This window comes from Rutidosis leptorrhynchoides, chromosome 2 (genome assembly GCF_046630445.1).
Source record: "Rutidosis leptorrhynchoides isolate AG116_Rl617_1_P2 chromosome 2, CSIRO_AGI_Rlap_v1, whole genome shotgun sequence".
Lineage (NCBI taxonomy): Eukaryota > Viridiplantae > Streptophyta > Magnoliopsida > Asterales > Asteraceae > Rutidosis > Rutidosis leptorrhynchoides.
Window position 1 is genome coordinate 53,943,404 of NC_092334.1, and position 15,424 is coordinate 53,958,827.

Genomic DNA, 15,424 nt, shown 5'->3' on the forward strand with positions numbered 1-15,424 from the left:
ATGAAGATGGTGGCGATGGTTGTGATGGTGGATGATCAATCGATAGCAGTAGCTTAGGTATTGTAGTGGTGATGGAAAGTTGAGAGTGAAATTGGTTGGTTGTCGAGGATGAAGCAATTGACTGGTTGCCTAAAAATAATGGTTGTTCATATATCTATATATATGTCTGTATATATGTAATAGGTATAACATATAAATATAGATCAAGAAGATGTTGTTTTAGTGGATAGAAAAGGGACACAGTAAGTGGGTGTGTATAAAAATAAGTGTTTGTAATATATATGTATAATATATCCATGTGTATGTGGATGTATATGGAGATAGAGATTCGCAGAAATCAGAAAGCAAAAGCAAAAGCAAAAAGTAACATATAATTTAAATTCCCGTGAACTTCAATTGTTGGTATGCTACCGACAGTCTTAACGGATAATTATATCGTGCCCCGTTGTTCACTCAGTGGCAAATAAAAAGTATTCAGAAAAATCCCAAACTTTCACAGTAATTATCTTTATTTATTTCGGTCATTATGGCATAAAATTCGATCCTTAATTATTAAATAAAAATTACATCAACTGTCCCTCTCAATTCTGGGAAAAAAAATAAAAAGTGTTAAAATTAAATAACTAAATTCTAAATACATTTTTAGTAAGCCTAAAATTTATAGAACTCATTTTCGTATCATCGTTTATTTTAAAATTAAATAAGTTTGAATTTAACTTACTTAATATCAATCGGAACATCAGACGAGTATTACAATCATTTAATATTTATTTTTAATATACATTATATATATATATAGATTCAGGTTTTATTATATAATTAAATACATTAAATATATGTTTTCAAATAAATAAATTTAATATTTAATCTTATGTATTTACAATTAATGTTCATGTACACACACACACACACACACACACACACACACACACACACACATATATATATATATATATATATATATATATACACATACATACATACTTAAATATATATGAATCTATTTACAAATAGTTGTTCATGAATCGTTGGAAACAGTCGAAGGTCAATTGGATATATGACAACAGTTCAACTTTTTGAGACTTAACATAACAGACTTTGCTTATCGTGTCGAAATCATATAAGATTTAAGTTTAAATTTAGTCGGAAATTCCCGGGTCATCACATTATTAAGCTAGATTACAAACTAAATTTTGTATATATCCCTCCCCCATTTCACGTGAACTTTCACACTCTCATAACCATTTCATTTCAATATTGATTATCTCTAATCTCTCTCTAATCTACTATTCATTCAAGAACAAAAAAACCTCCATCAATTCAGCAAGTTTTGATCATCTAAACTAAGCTATAAACATCATAACAAAGCTTAATCAAGAACACATCAAGAACACTTTCAAGTTTACTAGCTTACTTCCAATCTTGCAAATCCATTTCAAGTGATCATCCAATCTCAAGAAATCTTTCTTATTTACAGTAAGATATCTTTCTAATTCAAGGTAATACTCATATTCAAACTTTGATTCAATTTCTATAACTATAACAATCTTATTTCGAGTGGAAATCTTACTTGAACTTGTTTTCGTGTCATGATTCTACTTCAAGAACTTTCAAGCCATCCAAGAATCCTTTGAAGCTAGATCAATTTTTTTCACTTCCAGTAGGTTTACCTACTAAACTTAAGGTAGTAATGATGTTCATAACATCATTCGATTCAGATATATAAAACTATCTTATTCGAAGATTTAAACTTGTAATCACTAGAACATAGTTTAGTTAATTCTAAACTTGTTTGCAAATAAAGTTAATCCTTCTAACTTAACTTTTAAAATCAACTAAACACATGTTCTATATCTATATGATATGCTAACTTAATGATTTAAAACCTGGAAACACGAAAAACACCGTAAAACCGGACATACGCCGTCGTAGTAAAATCGCGGGCTGTTTTGGGTTAGATAATTAAAAACTATGATAAACTTTGATTTAAAAGTTGTCCTTCTGGGAAAATGATTTTTCTTATGAACATGAAACTATATCCAAAAATCATGATTAAACTCAAAGTGGAAGTATGTTTTTCAAAATGGTCATCAAGACGTCGTTCTTTCAACTGAAATGACTACCTCTTACAATATTGACATGTAACCTGTATTTCCGACTATAAACTTATACTTTTTCTTTTTAGTTTCATAAATTTTAGTTCATTATGAAACCATAGCAACTTGAATCACTCAAAACGGAATTAAAACAAAGAAGTTATGGGTAAAACAAGATTGGATAATTTTGCTTGTTGTAGCTACGTGAAATTTGTAACAAATCTATACAAATCATAAGTTAACTAACTTATATTGTATTATACATGTATTCTAACATATATTATGTAAATCTTGGGATACCATAGACACGTATACAATGTTTTGACATATCATATCGACCCATCTATATATATTATTTGGGAACAACCATAGTCACTCTATATGCAGTAATGCTTGAGTTAGCTATACAGGGTTGAGGTTGATTCCAAAATAATATATATACTTTGAGTTGTGATCTAGCCCGAGACTTGTATACACTGGGTCGTGGATTGATTCGAGATAATATATATTGATTTATTTCTGTACATCTAACTGTGGACAACTAGTTGTAAATTACTAACGTTGGACTGCTAACTTAACAAACTTAAATCATTAAAATGTAATAAAAAATGTTGTGAATATATTTCGATCATACTTTGATATATATGTACATATTTGTTATAGGTTCGTGAATCGACCCGTGGCCAAGTCTTATTTTCCGACGAAGTGAAAATTTGTGAATGTGAGTTATAGTCCCATTTTTACTATCTAATATTTTTGGGATGAGAATACATGCAGTTTTGAAAATGATTTACAAAATAGACACAAGTAATTGAAAATACATTCTATGTTGAATCGTTATACCGAATATCGCCCTTGTTGAACTTGGTAACCTAAGAATTGGTGTTTATTATAATTGCCACCAATTGACGCGAATCCTAAAGATAGATCTATGGGCTTTGACATTCCCCAGTCAGAGAATTTGAACTGCTTTAGTACTTCGATGTTTATATATGGGGATATTCTAGATGCATTTTGTTAATGTCGATTACCAGGTGTTCAATTATATGAATGATTTTTATGCAGATTGCATGTTATTGAAAGATGAAATCTTGTGGTCTATTATTACGATTGATAAATATATAGGTTAAACCTATAACTCATCAACATTTTTGTTGACGTTTAAAGCATGTTTATTCTCAGGTGATTGTTAAGAGCTTCCGCTGTTGCATACTAAATTAAGGAAAAGATTTGGAGTCCATGCTTGTATAATGTTGTTTAAAAACTGCATTCGAAGACATATATTGTTGTGTAATATTATTGTAAACCATTATGTAATGGTCGTGTGAAAACGCTATATTTTTGATTATCATATTTGATAATCGTCATAATATTTTTAAATCTTTATCGATAAAAATAAAGGTTATGGTTTGTTTTAAAAATCGAATGCAGTCTTTGAAAAATGTCTCATATAGAGGTCAAAACCTCGTAACGAAATCAATTAATATGGAACGTTTATAATCGATATGAACGGGACATTTCATGAGTAGCTGCTTTCGGAGAAAATCCTATTTTGGTTAAGAGTTTTCGAGTCCATAATGCTTCTACCACTCCCTTTGCAATTCCTCTAAATTCTGATTCAGCGCTTGATAGAGAAACAACCTTTTGTTTCTTACTTTTCCACGCAACTAAATTTCCTCCGACTATTGTAAAGAATCCCGAGGTTGAACGCTTATCTCCTCTTTCTCTAGCCCAACTCGCGTCCATATAAACTTGTGTTTCAAGGTGCCCATTCTTTTTGAACAAAACTCCATGACCTGGTGTTTGCTTTAGGTATCTAATGATCCTCATCGCCGCTTCCATATGATGAACTTGTAGATGATGCATGAATTGACTCATAACTCCTACAGCATATGCAATATCTGGTTGAGTGTGAGCCAAGTAAATCAGTTTTCCAACAAGTCTTTGGTACTGTTCTTTATTAGTGAGCTCCGCATCGTCTTCTATGTAAAGCTTTTGATTTGGAATCATTGGATGATCGGCTGGTTTACAATCGATCATCCCTGTTTCTGCAAGTAGATCAAGAATATATTTCTTTTGACAAATAAAAATCCCTTGTTGGGATCTAAGTACTTCAATCCCCAAGAAGTATTTAAGTCGACCTAAATCTTTCATTTCAAATTCTTTAAATAGATTCAATTTTAAGTTTGAAATTTCTTCTTTATCATTACATATTATTATCATATCATCAACATAAATGATTAAACATGTGATTAAATTCCCCTTTCGTTTAAAAAAGAGAGTATGGTCCGAGTTACTTTTTTTGAAATCATATTTTTCATAAATAGTGTAAACCTCCCAAACCAAGCCCGTGGGGATTGTCTTAACCCGTATAAAGATTTCTTAAGTCGACAAGCTTCCCCATTTTTGAAGTTTTCGGAGAATCCTGGCGGGGCTTCCATATAGACTTCTTCTTTTAGTTCACCATGTAGAAAGGCATTCTTCACATCAAATTGGTAAAGTGGCCACTCTTCATTTGCAGCAACTGTAAAGACCCGTTCTAATCCATCTGTACGAATACATTACATTTGGTTACATCGCGAGGTACTTAACCTCTATATGATACATTTTACAAACATTGCATTCGTTTTAAAAAGATAAACTTTCATTTCATCAAAAATTGACGGCATGCATACCATTTCATAATATATCCATCTATAATTGACTTAATAATAATCTTGATGAACTCAACGACTCGAATGCAACATCTTTTGAAATATGTCATGAATGACTCCAAGTAATATCTCTAAAATGAGAAAATGCACAGCGAAAGATTTCTTTCATACATGAGAATAAACATGCTTTAAAGTGTCAACCAAAAGGTTGGTGAGTTCATTAGTTTAACATAAATAATCATTTCCATCATTTTAATAGACCACAAGATTTTCATTTTCATTTCTCATAAATATACGTCCCATGCATAGAGACAAAAATCATTCATATGGATTGAACTCCTGGTAACCGACATTAATAAGATGCATATAAGAATATCCCCTATCATTCCGGGACATCCATCGGACAAGATAAAACAACATCAAAGTACTAAAGCATCCGCTACAACGGATGGGGTTTGTTAGGCTCAATAGATCTATCTTTAGGATTCGCGTCAATTAGTAGACTGGTTTACTAATTCTTAGGCTACCAAGCAAAAGGGGCATATTCGGCTTCGATCATTCAACCATATAATATAGTTTCGATTACTTGTGTCTATTTTGTAAAACATTTATAAAAGCGCATGTATTCTCAGTCCCAAAAATATATATTGCAAAAGCATTTAAAAAGGGAGTAATGAAACTCACAGTACTATATTTTGTAGTAAAATACATATGACGACATTGAACAGTGCAGGGTTGGCCTCGTATTCACGAACCTATATCATTTGTTTATTTATTAATACACTTAATTGTAATCGAACAATATATATATAAAAGCATTAGTTATATCATTTTTATATCAAAATATATATAGGTTTCATATATTCATTTTGTATATGAAAATATTAATTTTGTTATGTTATATGTATTAAATATATATATATATATATATATATATATATATCGTTTGTTTGTTAAAATATAGTAACTAATATAATAGTTATAATGGTAAAAATGATAATATCTATAATACTTAATATTACTAATAAAGATATTAAAGTTAATAATTTTATTAATAATAATGTTGATGATAGTTATAATTATAAATTTCTTAATGATAATATCACTAGGAAAATGAATAATTTAGTAATAATAGTAGTGAAAATAATAATTTTTAATATTAGTACATAAAAATACATAGTAATAATAATTATAACAATCTTATTACTAATGGAAATTTTAATAATAATACTTTTGTTAATAGTAATAAAACTTCGTAAATGTTTCTAATACTAATATTAATGATTATAATAATAATTCTAAAGATAACACTTTTACTAATGTTAATAATGATAATACTAATAATAACGATATAGTTAATAATGATAATTATGTTAATAATAATAATAATACTGATAATAATAACTATAGTTTTACTACTAATGGTAATAGTTTTAATAATAATAATACTAATATTAATGATAAAAATATTACTTTGCATCATGATAGTGATAATAATAAATAACTTAGCAATAATAATATTAATAACTACCATTGTAACTAAAATCATAATAATAATAATAATAGATGATAATTACTACTTTAGTAGTTATGATAATTATAATAACAATAATAATTAATAACAATAATAATAATAGTAATAATAATAATAATAATAATGATAGAAATAAATAAAATAAAAAAATATAAAAGAGTATACCCTTTCAAAAGCCATCTTAAAAAGAATTGTCCCATACGAGACTCGAACCCATGACCTCTCGGACACCCAACAACACCCACGACCACCCATCTGTCTTGCTTTTTCTGATATATACCTAGACTAAATAATATATAACTCGTAATATAGTCTGTGTTCATATCCATATTCTTCTTTACGAGTAATTCGACCAGAGTCCATAATTTAAATAAGGTAACGAGTTTAAAACTTGAATTAGCAAATGAAATCGAAATGAAAACGATCAATTGAGGTTGATTTGAAAAATAAATAAATAAATAAATAAATAAATAAGTAGCTAGCTGTTCGTCGCTATAAATAAAAAAAAATTTGATTAAGCAATTAAGAATGTTTTAGGTAGTGATTGCAACATGAAAAAGATCCTAAATCCATCCTATAAACTTTTGCAAACCTCAATTTAACTTGATACAAAACATAAAATCCGAATTTAATTGAAGAACAGATGTTGACTTTTTGATTGTAAAACTTTGTCTTCAAAATTCAAGATAAATATAAAGAATTAGATCCTGAAAACATACACACAGACTACGTGGATGGTTCCTAACACAATTGCAATTCTATTTTTTGAATATTTGATCGTTATTCAAGTTTAGAAAAAAAAGTAGTGCGAACAGAGAAGTTTTTGTTCTCGTTTTCTGTTTTAAAAAAAAATTGGATAGTGATGAAAGGATTACAATGGATTTTGATAATGGAAATTTAATAGCTGTTTAACAATAATACAACTGATCGATTGATTTATTGAGGATAAACGTCGACCAGTCCTCACGAGGGTAATAGCAGACAGAAGAAAAATAAAAAAAATAAAACAGATTCACCAGATTATGGCAAAAAAATTACACGTGATATAGCTGTATATATATACATATATATATATATATATATATATATATATATATATATATATATATATATATATATTATTTTAATTTTTTAATAATTAATAATTATATTAATAATAATTATAATATTGATATTATTATTAATAATAATAAATATACTAATAATAAATAATAATGATAATAATATTATCAAAATTAACTCAAAAATAACAATAATAAGACTAATAATAAAAGTAATAATCATAATAATTATTATAATTTTTCTACTATTTATACTAATTTTGTTATTAATAACGATAATAATAATTTTAGTAATTATAATACATTAATTGTATCAAATTTTATATCTAACTATTATTTATTGTAATATTAATAATACATATATTGATATTAGTGATAAAAGTAATTATTACAAATATATTTTTATATCTATTTAATCATGGAATTATAATAACATATACATGTTTATATATATCAACAATACTTAATTATTCTAATTGTTAATTTACATTTTAAATTCCAATTATTTAAAGTATACTTTTAATAATCCTAACAATAATTAAATTTATAATTTTACTAATAACAATGATACTAATAATGATAATAATAATGTTATTATTAACATTTATCTTTAATCCGAATGTAAGTAATAATAATATTAATAACCATATTTTAACTTGTAATTACTTTTACAATTTATTAATTGTATCATATTTACTTATTACATAATATTTTTTTAACTCTTTAATATTTATTAATTTTATGTGTATATTATAATAATTATAGTATTATTTATGTATAGAATTATATATATATATATATATATATATATATATATATATATATATATATATATATATATATATATATATATATATATATATATATATATATAATAGCAACTTAATTGTGTATTATTTTACATTTTAATTCTAATATTATATTTCATAATTTCAAATTATTATATATACTAACATTTATATATATATATATATATATATATATATATATATATATATATATATATATATACACACACATATTTATGTACAAACACTTGTTCGTGAATCGTCGGGAATAGCCAAAGGGTAACTGAATTTATATAACAGTTCAAAATTTTTGAGATTCAACATTGTAGACTTTGCTTATCGTGTCGGAAACATATATAGATTAAGTTTAAATTTGGTCAGAAATTTTCGGGTCGTCACAGTACCTACCCGTTAAAGAAATTTCGTCTCGAAATTTGATTGGGATGGTCATGGCTGACAATAAGTATGTTTTCATGACTCATATAAGTTGATAAATAGAGTTTTATTACCATTGAGTAATAAGGATAAAATAATTCGATTATTCAAAGCGTGTAAGTGAAGTTATCACAAAAGATTTGAAACGAGGAAATATAGATTCGCCTTAGCTTTGACATAGTCAGGGTTGAAATTTAGAAAATAATATTCGTCCTATCTTTTGACATTGACTCGATTAAATTCCGGAATTCAAGAGATTTAAAGAAAATCTTCGAAATCTAAAAGATTTGATTCTTCGGCGAATAAGAAAATTAAGATCTCTATAATTAAATACGGTGATCTGCCTCGATTACTCTGTTTGATATTTCCATTATAAATTAAGCTCTTCCGTTCCATTATTCTCACCATTCCTATACTTTCTTTCTTAGTTCTTACATTCAAAAGATTGTGAAAATGCTTAATCCCGTTCTAATCCTTGATATTTTCCTAATTATCATTTCTGTCATCCTTCTTTTCAATCTCCCACCAGAAAAATCTGTTTTCTTCTACTATTACCTTGGGGTGATATTATTCTTATTTATACCGTGTCTTTATATTGCTATTCATATTAATATCCACGGTTTGTAACCTCCGTGTTGTTATTGGGCTTTATATTTTCTCTTTACAAGTAATGATCCAGAATTCATAAGTATGGAGTTTTGAATGAACATGACTAATGTTCTAAGAGAGAAATTGTAATAGCACGATCTTGATTGGTTAAATTACCAGAATTCAAGGGAAAAGATAGAACTATCAAGAAAATATGTTCTTGATATGTTTGGAGATTAGATAGAATGTAAGAGTCGTGTAACATGGCACATGATGACGTTAAGATCTGTGAATCATCACGTTTCACTTAGAAACTCAGCATGACTTACTGTAATATAATCACATTGATCAAGTGTCATTATATTATACTAACTCATGCATCAATTTCCAACACTACTTCAAAAATAATCATATTTTAAACTCGAAAGTTTATAGAATATAGAACTAACAGTTTCTATATGATGTAATACTGATAGCATGAAGAGATAAATGATTTCAGATAAGATTAGTTATGAAAACATTTTCAGAAATATCGAGGATATTTATAATGAAAGATATGATAATATCTTAGAATTTCTAATATCGATGGATGATGAAGAAGATTTGTTCGTAAAGATTTAGTGTTAGGAGCAAGTTATTCATTAATGACTTCAGTAGATACTGAATCATTTGGATTCTTTGAAGGCGGATTTAGTCTTTGTGATTTGTCCACAGCTTCCTTCATGGTTTGCTTAATTCATTTCTCAGTACCGAATTTTCTTTTGAGCTTTTCCAACGTATCTTTCTTTATCATCAAACTTCTAACTGTAAAGGTCGTTTTCAGTTTTTGCTGCTTTATTTCAGCTTTCTCAAAAGTTGGAATATCGATTCATAAACTGGGTGCTTTTCAGAATTTCATAATGGAAGATCATAATTCTAAGAGATAAATGTTATATGTATACATATAACTGTTGATGTAGACATGCTGCGAAATTTCAAAATACTGATTGCTGATTCTCGGTAATTGGAATGGAAATTCTTGTTATAAGATACGTATGAGTATACGATGGGGTTTCGATAAATATAATAATTTTTCGAAAAGTTAAAGATCAACCAGGTTGTTGGTAAGTTTACTGCTAATAAGGTAGAATACAAAAGGTTCCCCGATAACGATGAAGAAAAAGGCAATCATATATATCGAGGTTATAATAGAGTTACTCTGGAGGAAAAATCGAAGTTGTCTTGTTGGAGCTGTGACAAAATTTGCTACTTTGAAAAGGGATTGCAAAATTATTGTCAGTAATAACAACGCCAAAGGAGCTAGCACAGATACGTGTTAAACGTTTACTCAGGTTCCAAGTGTTTTCGGGTGCATAACTGTACGCATAAATCTTTCCTTCCATAGATGAAGTGAGGTTGGTTCATCCTCTCAATTGAGGTGTTTTCAAGAATCATGAAAGGTTTGAACACAGATTGTAATCGTCAAGATACAAATGAGGTTTAAGATGAAATCAAGTGGCAAACTTGAAGAAATGTTTAGTTTCATATGTTATAATCAATACTTTAATTCATTTTAATTGTCCAATGTTATTAGTCCACAGTCGATAGTCCACAGTTAACAGTCCAATAATTCATATATAGTTTAATATATAATATTCGAATTAATTAATACATATCGTGACCCGTGTACATGTCTCAGAATCGATCACAACTCAAAGTATATATATTATTATAGAATCAACCTCAACCCTGTATAGCTAACTCAAGAATTACTGCATATAAAGTGTCTATGGTTATTCCAAATAATATATATAGATGCGTCGATATGATATGTCAAAACCTTGTATACGTGTCCCGATATTTAAAGTGCGTAAAATAAATAACAGAAATTAAATGACGATAAATAAAATTGAGAGAATTTAAATTGCGATAATTAAATTGCGATAAATAAATTGCGATAATTAAATGTAATAAGGAATTAACAGTTAGCTAGGAACAGTTAGCTAGGATTTTGTTAGCGTGGTTTCTTAACCAAATTTCTCATAGTTAATTTGTTTGTTTCTAACAAATTTTATTTTTGTCTAATGTTTTCTTCATTATGCCACTTGTTGAATTCTGACAAGTCAAAATTCAAAAATGAAATTGAATGAAAATGGTTATTTTGTGGTGAACAGATTCATATATCTTGTAGATGTAAGTAGGATAGTAAATGACTGTTGAATTAGATTCGAAGAATGTACAATGTAACTTATTAATGTGAAATCTAAATATTCCTAGGGTATTACCTACCAGTTAAAATATTTTTACCATTAACAGTTTGTACGAAAGAATTTTTAATTACAATCTTTATGAAAATATACTTACATATATATTTTCTTCAGATGTAATCATAGATTTAATGAGTTAATATAATATTAATCTCATTTGATTTACCCTTAGAACTAGAATACATAATCTCTAAAAAAATTAGAGTTTACATAATCGCCATGAAGAATGAAGATAAATGATGTAGAACGTCATGTAGAACGATGATTATGCTCGAGGTACATATCGTGATGTTGAGGCATGTGTTGTTGATGGTACGGGTGCTGTTGCTGGTGGTTCTGTTGGTGTCGGTGATGTTGCTGAAGCTGGTAAGTTTTGCACCATGTTTTTAAAAGCTACAACTCGGGCGCGAAGCTCGTTGATTTCTGCTATTACTCCGGGATGGTTGAAGGTTGGAACGAGCAGACGAATAAGGTTTTGAATTTGAGATAGTATATAATCACGGCGAGATATTCGGGGAATGATGGTAAAAATGGTGTTTCGGACTGGTTTGCCAGTAAGTGCTTCAGATTCTTCGCTAAGAGGACAATATGGTGGATGAAAGGGATTGCCTTCTTCTTGTCTCCAATGATTAAGTAGACTACGAACCCATCAGATGAATTGGGGATGGCTGATTGGTTGATTCATTCTGATGACGCTGCTTCCTTATTTTAGGTGAACATCCATGTCAGAATAGCTATCGAAATTCGAGGGACTTGAACTAATGGCGAGTTCCATTTCGTACGATTGAGTAAAGGGTTTTTCAATATAAAATGATTTTCGAATATCAAATGATATTCTAATTACATAGAATACCTATACCCCGTAGATTACGAAGGGAATTACGGGAACATGTCAGATAAAGTTTACAGTAACAAATATGCTAAGATATGGATTAGCAGATACGCTAAGATATGAATTTGTCTATACACTATTCATACAATCAATGCAGTAAGATGTGTCTAGACTAATAATGATAAGCAGGTAATTTCCTAAGGATGATAAGCAGATGATTTCCGACTAGAAATGATAAGCAAAACTTTTGACATGCAGACACGGTCGAAGTCCAGACTCATTAATGCATCCTAACAACTACTAGTTAGACACACTAATGCAAGACCTGGTTCGCTAAGACCACCGTTCTGATACCACCTATAAAGACCCATTCTAATCCATCTAGATGAATACATTACATTTGATTACATCGCGAGGTACTTAACCTCTATATGATACATTTTACAAACATTGCATTCGTTTTAAAAAGACAAACTTTCATTTCATCAAAAATTGACGGTATGCATACCATTTCATAATATATCCATCTATAATTGACTTAATAATAATCTTGATGAACTCAATGACTCGAATGCAACGTCTTTTGAAATATGTCATGAATGACTCCAAGTAATATCTCTAAAATGAGCAAATGCACAGCGGAAGATTTCTTTCATACTTGAGAATAAACATGCTTTAAAGTGTCAACCAAAAGGTTGGTGAGTTCATTAGTTTAACATAAATAATCATTTCCATCATTTTAATAGACCACAAGATTTTCATTTTCATTTCTCATAAATATACGTCCCATGCATAGAGACAAAAATCATTCATATGGATTGAACACCTGGTAACCGACATTAACAAGATGCATATAAGAATATCCCCTATCATTCCGAGACATCTGATAAGGCTAAAAAGGAACATATATTTCATAGCATTATCCCCCAAGAAAGACAAGATTTTAGTTGCAATTGTTCCATTTTCAAGTAATATTCGTTTATATTAAATAAGTGCGAAGACAAAAGGCGAAAACGACGAATTGAAGACACAAAGGTCCAAAAAGCTCAAAAGTACAAGATACAATCAAAAAGGTTCAAATTATTGATGAAGAACGTCTAAAAATGACAAGAGTACAAGTTACAAAACGCAAAGTACACGATATAAAATTGTACGAAAGGACGTTCGAAAATTCGGAACCGAGGCATGAACCAACTTTCAGCGCTCGACGCAACGGTGTAAAAATTACGAGTCAACTATGCACAAGAATAAAATATAATATTTAAATAATTCATAATAAGAATAATATTAAATAATAAAAAGTTGTTAATTGAGCATAGTTCAGGGGTCGTAAATGAAAATTCAATTTCAAAATTCGCCTATAAAAGGCAGTGTATTCGATCAATTTTATGTACAACCTTTTTCTATCATTTTTTTTTATCTATATATCGATCCCTTTTTCTATCCTAAAAATCTATTATCAATATCAATATCTATAATTCTCTATCATAATGTTAATGTAATCAGATATAACAATAATCTTAATTTTAATTTTAAATTATGATAATAATAAGATTTATGATAGAGATCGTTTGAGTGTGTAAGTCGAAATTCTGTCCGTGTAACGCTACGCTATTTTTAATCATTGTAAGTTATGTTCAACCTTTTTACATTAATGTCTCGTAGCTAAGTTATTATTATGCTTATTTAAAACGAAGTACTCATGATGTTGGGCTAATTACTAAAATTGGGTAATTGGGCTTTGTACCATAATTTGGGTTTGGACAAAAGAACGACACTTGTGGAAATTAGACTATGGGCTATTAATGGGCTTTATATTTGTTTAACTAAATGATAGTTTGTTAATGTTAATAAAAAGATTTATAATTGGGCGTCCCTATAAATTACCATATACACTCAATCGGACACGATGGGCGGGGTATTTATATGTACGAATAATCGTTCATTTAACCGGACACAGGAATGGATTAATAGCCACTAGAATAATTAAAACAGGGGTGAAATTATGTACAAGGACACTTGGTATAATTGATAACAAAATATTAAAACCTTGGGTTACACTCAGTCGACATCCTGGTGTAATTACTAAACAAAGTATTAAAATCTTGTTACAGTTTAAGTCCCCAATTAGTTAGAATATTTAACTTCAGGTATAAGAATAATTTGACGAGGACACTCGCACTTTATATTTATGACTGATGGACTGTTATGGACAAAAACCAGACGGACATATTAAATAATCCAGGACAAAGGACAATTAACTCATGGGCATAAAACTAAAATCAACACGTCAAACATCATGATCACGGAAGTTTAAATAAGCATAATTCTTTTATTTCATATTTAATTTCCTTTATTTTATATTTAATTGCACTTCTAATTATCGCATTTTTATTGTTATTGTATTGCACTTTTAATTATCGTACTCTTTAATTATCGCAAGTTTATTTTATCGCACTTTTATTATTCGCAATTTCATTATCGTTATTTACTTTATGCTTTAATTTAAGTCTTGTATTTATTTTTAATATTTTACATTTGGTTTTAACTGCGACTAAAGTTTTAAAATCGACAAACCGGTCATTAAACGGTAAAAACCCCCCTTTATAATAATAATATTACTTATATATATGTTTGTATTTTTATAAGAGTAAACTAATATAGCGTTGAGCTTTGTTTAAAAAAGATTCCATGTGGAACGAACCGGACTTACTAAAAACTACACTACTGTACGATTAGGTACACTGCCTATAAGTGTTGTAGCAAGGTTTAAGTATATCCATTCTATAAATAAATAAATATCTTGTGTAAAATTGTAGCATATTTAATAGTATTTCGCACTAAAAATAATACTATTTTGTATACACCCCCTACGACATCAAGTATTTTTGGCGCCGCTGCCGGGGAATCGCCGAAGCGAAACGCTATATAAAAAAAGGAATCTAGACAACTAGTTACCTTATTTTAAGATATATTCGAAAAAAAAAAACGTTTTTTTTTTAAGAAAAAAAAAATTCGTTTTAAAAAAAAAAAAAAAACGTAAAAAAAAAAAAAAAAAAAACGTAAAAAAAAAAAAATTATAAAAAAATATATTTTTAAGATTTTGTCTATAAAAAAAATGTTTTTTTTAGTTTTATTACCTTTAGATTTTTAGACTATATTCGCAACTTTTAGTATTAAGTTTAGTTTT